Consider the following 6,402-nt stretch of genomic DNA (forward strand, 5'->3'; position numbering starts at 1 on the left):
CCTCTGGGATCGTGGAAATCTGAAGTGATTATGGATACCACAAAATACTAAAAACCTCCCAGTGATATGCTGCACATCGAACAATGTCTGGTGGTGCCCGTCCTGAGGCCAATATGCAGCCTCTCTTGAGTCTGACAGACCTACAACTGTCACCAGATCAAGTCTCTGAGAATCAAGCCAAAGGACACTGGAGCCTAACAACTCTCCTGTTTAAATAGGTGACTTAAAGTGCCGGCTATAAACCAAACCAAAGAAGCCTGGGCACGGATGACTCCCACAGAACCTTGAAGTGACCTGGGAACCAGGTCAAGATGTGAGTACTGGCCGTGGTACTTTCTGGGCAAATGTACCTGAAACTTCAAATCATTTTCAGAGAAATTGGGAAAATGACAGAGTATTTAGGAGACAATGGAAAGGACTTTGGGGTTTGCTGTGAGTTGGTCAGTCACCAAAGCATTCAATGGCTTAATTTTACCTGGTAAAATTTCTGCTGCCACTCAGCTGATTCAACATGTCTGCACAGTGCATACATGTGTGACAACTAGTGCTACCAAATACAGCCACGTGTCACTAGTAAGGGCGGCGTGCCCTGAAAACTGTTTCATTGGGTGAGTCCACCATTGTGTAGACATTGTAGAAAGCATTCAAACAATGCAATAAATGCATGATAGGTTAGTTTCTGGACATGGCCTCTGGATAGAATCAAGAGACACAGCAAACAGCTGCACGAGCTGGCTGCCAGTGTAACACGGTACATGGCTTCAGAGAAAGTGTCGAGTTTGCTTTTCTTTTGAAAACCATTATTATTCTGTGTATATGTGTGTGTGTATGAGTGTGTGCATGCATATGTGTGGATGGATGTGAGTCTGAGTGTGCATGTGTGTGCGTGAGGCACTGCAGTGTACGTGTAGAGCCAGAGGACTCTCTCCAGAGGAGTCGAGCCTCTCCTTCCACTGTGGATCCTGGGGATTGAACTCAGTTGTCAGGATTATGTTACAAGTGCTTCGACCAACCGAGCCATCTTAGTGGCCCAAAACATTACATCTGTAAGTAAAAGAAAGATACTCTAAAATAAAAATATAAGGTGTGGTAAATGCAGGTCGCAGGAGTACAGCCACTTATTATCAAATCTTACATAGTATATGGAATTATATGTGCTGCTTTTACATACCTGACAGCGTGGTGGGCCATGTCAGCATCACTGAGAAGGATTGTTCTGTGATGTTGTGGTAGCTACGGTGTCTCTGGGTGACAGGAATTTCTTATCTCAGTTATAATCCAATGGATGTAGATGCAGTCCTTTGTAGAATAAGTATCATTATTTGGCAGGTGACCGCACTCATGAGATGCATTTGTTTCTAAAGTCTCTAGCAAGCGGACAAGATTGCTCTTACACTACTGTGAAAGAGTACAGATTTTATGGCTGCCTGGAAATTGTCTTCTACCCCCAAAGCCCTAAGACTTTTAATAGTTTTTGCTAGGGGTAGCCCAAACTGGCTCCCAACTCACGAAACTCCTGCCTCTGGTTCTTTGGTATATCCTACTAGTAACCCTATTGCTGAAGACAATGTACATGAGTTATATAATACCAAGCAATTAAGGTGATACTGACTTGGAAGCTTCATCCCTGCCGGAGAGCTTTCACAGTGCTGAAGTGAGCTGTTCATGCTATCAGAGGAGAAAAGTAATTATCAGCCTTACCTAGAAGTGAATTCTGAGAGCCATAATAATGGGTGGCCTGGGAAAATAGGCCCACTGGAGCAATGGCGGAGCAAATACCACATACCCACCGTGTACTCAACCAACTGCTTTCTAATTGGATTTAAGGTCAGCTTTGCAAGATGGAACCAATACTTGAAACCACTCTCAGGTCCAAGAACCTGTGGCTAGTCAGGTCACAGACACGGGTGTAGAAAGTAAGAGACTATGGAATGTTCACCCCTAACAGGGACATCTGTATCACACCAGCTTCTCTTCCCAGGACTTAATGATTATCACAGAAAGGTGTACGAGTCAGAGGCAGGCAGGGCACAGGGCACATCCACACGTGAATCCACAGCCGTGCTGATAACATGCACAAGACCTGTAGAAGCGCATGGCAGACAAAAATCTCAGCTTGGAACTGACAGTCGGGCAGGAAATCCAACCCAGCTGAGGAGCTATTGGTACCCGATGGCTGCTAGGGCCGGGGTGGTGGTGATGGTGGTGGTGGTGATGGTGGTGGTGGTGGTGTTTCCTTTAATGGTGTGGCCCATGGTAGGTTGTCCACACTTCAGTGTGTAGTCACACACCCAAAAATATATAGACAGTACAAGTTGGACTCAAGGGGCTTTCAAAAATTGGAGATACAAAGGTAGGTAGGTAGGTGGACTGGGAGGAGTTAGAGTGTAGGAGATGGCTATGATCAAAATATAATGCATGAAATTCTCAAAAAATACATATATATACGTATGTGTGTATATATAATATATATGTGTATATATGTAATGTATATATATATGTGCTATATACACATACACACACACATATATATGTATATACAATTAAAGTGTAAGACATAGACAGATTTACTGAAGATTCCAAACAAAAAGTTTAATGTTCGGCCTATCCAACGATTCAGAAAGTAGCAAGACTGTCACCAAGCCTGAAACCCAAGTTGTATATATGGAATCTACATGGTAGAAGGAGAGACTGGATTCTGCAAGTCGTCCTCTGACCTCCATGTACACTCTATATGTGCACACACACATACATGTATACATACGCATATACAAGTAAATATAATAAAAGTTAATAAAAGTTTAAAATTCACAGATATTTAATATGAACAGATAACGATACTTTTCCTAACAGACCAAACTAGCAACTACCCGAAAACCGCTAAACAACTAAAGGAGTGTGACCCATCCGTGCAGAGCACACAGCACAGCAAAGGCAACGAGCACCACTCATCTACGTGTGGTAATAGAATTGAACGCTGCAGGCATACGGAATGGAAGCATCTAGATCCCAAAGAGCACGCACCCTTTGATTCCAACCACGTAATGTGTAAAGAAAGGTGAAATTAATCTGTAACGTTAGAAAGCAAGTTAGCAGTCACTCTTGAAAGGACTGTCAAGAATGCCGTTTCTTTATGCCGGTGCTGATGACGCCAGTATGTCCACTTTGTAAACTCTTTGAGCTATCCTCATAAGTTCCTTGTACTTTTCTGTTTGTAAATTATACTCTGGGGAAAACAAAACAGAAAGGTTCTTAGTGCTTCATTTCCCCCCACTTGTTTTCTACGATAAGCTAAATACCCAGACAAGCCTTGAACTCACTGTGTACCCCAAAGCTGGCCCCAGACTTGCCCTTCTCCTGCCTCAGCCCTGACTGTGAGAATTACAAATCAGGGCAACCACTTTTAAGAGCTAAACATTTTTTTGTTCTTGTACCACTTTCTTGTGCCAGTTTTTAAATACTTCTTTGCTAAAAAGTAAAAAATAAAAAAATCCAGTTTTTTTTTTTAAAGAATTATTTTCTGGTACTAGAGAGATGGCTCAGTTGTTAATAGCTCTCTAGCTACGTTTCCAGAGAACTGGGGTCCAATTCCCAGTATCCACATGACAGCTCACAACCATCTATAACTTCAGCTCCAGAAGATCCAATATGTTCTCTTAGCATCTGTAGGCACCAAGCACACAAGAGGTGCACAGACACACATATACCCAAAACATCCATACAACTAGTTTAAAAAAAATGTGGGTTATTTTTCCATCTGTGTATTTAGTGTGCATGTGTGTGCCCTTGCTTGCATCAAGGTGTGCGAGTGGAGGTCAGAGGTCCTTCTCTCCTTCTACCATATGTGTTCCAGGAGTCAAAGACAGGTCTTCAGGCTTGGTAACAAGCAGTCTTACCTCCCGATCCACCTTACGACCCCCCCCCAAACATTCATATTTAATATGCTGTATAATCTTGCTCTGGTCCCTTTATGCTAACTCTAAGAATATTCTATCCAATTAATGAAGCTTTATTAATTTAGTTTACCATTCAACAATATGTATGAACGGTCCGGCATGTAGCAAGCAAGGCTTTGGTGGGCCTGTATGAAGAAAGCTTCAGGTAACTTACATTCTAATAGGCAGGAGAAGACAAACAATAAGCATATCAATAAAGGTGTTGAGACAAGTAAAAACTTATCAAAAAGCCCACAGTTTCCCAAGTCGTCTTTAGATAAAAGACTCGTTTCTTATTGCTATGTTGTGGCAGCATTGAGAATGAGCACATTACTGGCTGTTTCTTCTCCAGTAATTAAGGCCTCCTGCAACCTCCTGCAAGACTACTTCACCTTCCTCTATTAAATGTGCTTACCGAAAATAGTTAATGAGAGAGAGAGAGAGAGAGAGAGAGAGAGAGAGAGAGAGAGAGAGAGAGAGAAAGAGAGAGAGAGAGAAAGAGAAAGAGAGAAATTATTTATTCTGGGCATTCTTCAGCGTACAGCTGTCTAATACAATATTTTGGTCCCAGTAGTATACAAGACGTCTGGATACATACCAGCTGGATTATGGAGAGTTTTTCCATGTACTGAAATTCTCACCAAGTTCCTGCAAAGGCAGAGACAATAGGTGAGGACAATGACAGGAAGCCGAAAAGGCCAACCAAGTCTCACTTGCAAAAGAAAAGGCTCATTTGAAATTGAGAGTGTGCTGCTTGGTGGGAAAACGTTGTTTTTGAACAGATGGGTGTGAGTGCGCGCGCGCGCACACACACACACACACACACACACACACACACACAGCCCTCGGTTTGAGCCCCAGCGCCACACCGAAGGGAGTTTCCTTATAATCGGTCCTCTAGGCAAGTTCATTTTCAGTTACTCCTCCCCATCAGTCCTTCCCCCACACATGGCCATTCCCTCCACCTCATGAAACACCCTCCACAGTCGCGGTCTGCCACCCACGGCCCCTTCCTGCCTGAGCACAGTGATTCACCTTATGGTTCTGCCCAGTTTGTGCTGAAGGCTGTAACTTCGCAGCCAAAGGCTAGAATGATACAATTATGTGACTTGGGACCTGAGCCCTGTTAAATTCAGCCTGCGAATAGTATGGCAGGTGGACATTGTTCCGCTTAACGTTTTAGACACCTACTGCTAGAGTAAACGTTTTTACAGAAGAATAAGTCTTTAGAGACCGTGCTGTGTAAATGACCTATTTCTCAACTCAACTAGAAAACAAAGAAAAGTCAATTCTCAAAAGCTATTCTTTTCAAATTCTAAGACCTAATTGTGTGAGCAGTAATCATGAGCAAGAGCGCCACCTACTGGCGAAAGGCATTTAGAAACAAACAATTCGTTGCTGTCTTCCAAGCTGTAGGGCCAGTCTTTGAACTCAAGTAGAACTAAGAAACTAAAGAAACAATGACATGGGCTGGCAAGATGGCTCAGCTAGTGATGGCGCTTGCTGGTAAGCCACAGAACCCAAGTTCAATCCCTAGAATCCACATGGTGGAAGCAGAGAACTGACTCCCGCCAATTGTCCTTTTAACTTCACACATGTATCATGTGACACCCTCTCCCCCAGTAAATACATAAATGTAATAATAACAATTTTAAATAAAAAATTACTACCCGATTTTGTATGTTCAAGGGCTTCAGATAGTGTACTTAAAAAAAGATTCTTCTTTTATTTTTAATTGTATATGTGTGTATGTGCAGGTTTGCACATGTGTAGGTTTCCACTCTTGGAGGCTGGGAGGGGACATTGGAGCCCCTGGAGCTAGAGTCGTGGGCAGTTGTGAGTCACTCAACATAGGTACTAGGGGGACTTAGATCTTACATAAGAACAGCAAGTATTCTTAGCCACTGAGCCGTCTCTCCAGTCCATTCTTTATACCCATAAAAGACTGCCCAGGGGTCTGTTTAGGAAACTACAGTCTAAGACTCTGGTAACGTGGCAGCCGCAGAGACAGATGGCAGAAGCAGGTAGCCCAGGCTATACTTGGAAGTCAGAGCCCTACAGCTTGCCTACAGCTCCTACAGGTAGACAGGGCCTGAGCCACCTGGGAGAGAAGGAAAGATTGATGCCCCAGAGAGCAGACGCGTCCTGAGGTAAAGCAGAACTGCAGAACAGTCATGGCACCTGTCAGCTTAGACTGCTTAAGGAAGCAACACCACTGTGCCTGGAGAGAAAGCCTCAGAGTACAGTGCCAACACAGCTTTCGACTTGGAATCAGTGAAATGGCCCAGGTATAATATATTATCCTGTTGTTTAACCTTGGGTGAGTTACCTTTCACTATTTCACACACAACACAATACACACACAATATACACACACATCAGAAACACAACATACACATAACTCATACATATGTACATCTCACACATACACACATACACAATACACACAAACATATACACACCACAC

The sequence above is a fragment of the Grammomys surdaster genome, unplaced genomic scaffold (assembly GCF_004785775.1).
Source record: "Grammomys surdaster isolate TR1022 unplaced genomic scaffold, NIH_TR_1.0 169, whole genome shotgun sequence".
Taxonomy (NCBI): Eukaryota; Metazoa; Chordata; class Mammalia; order Rodentia; family Muridae; genus Grammomys; species Grammomys surdaster.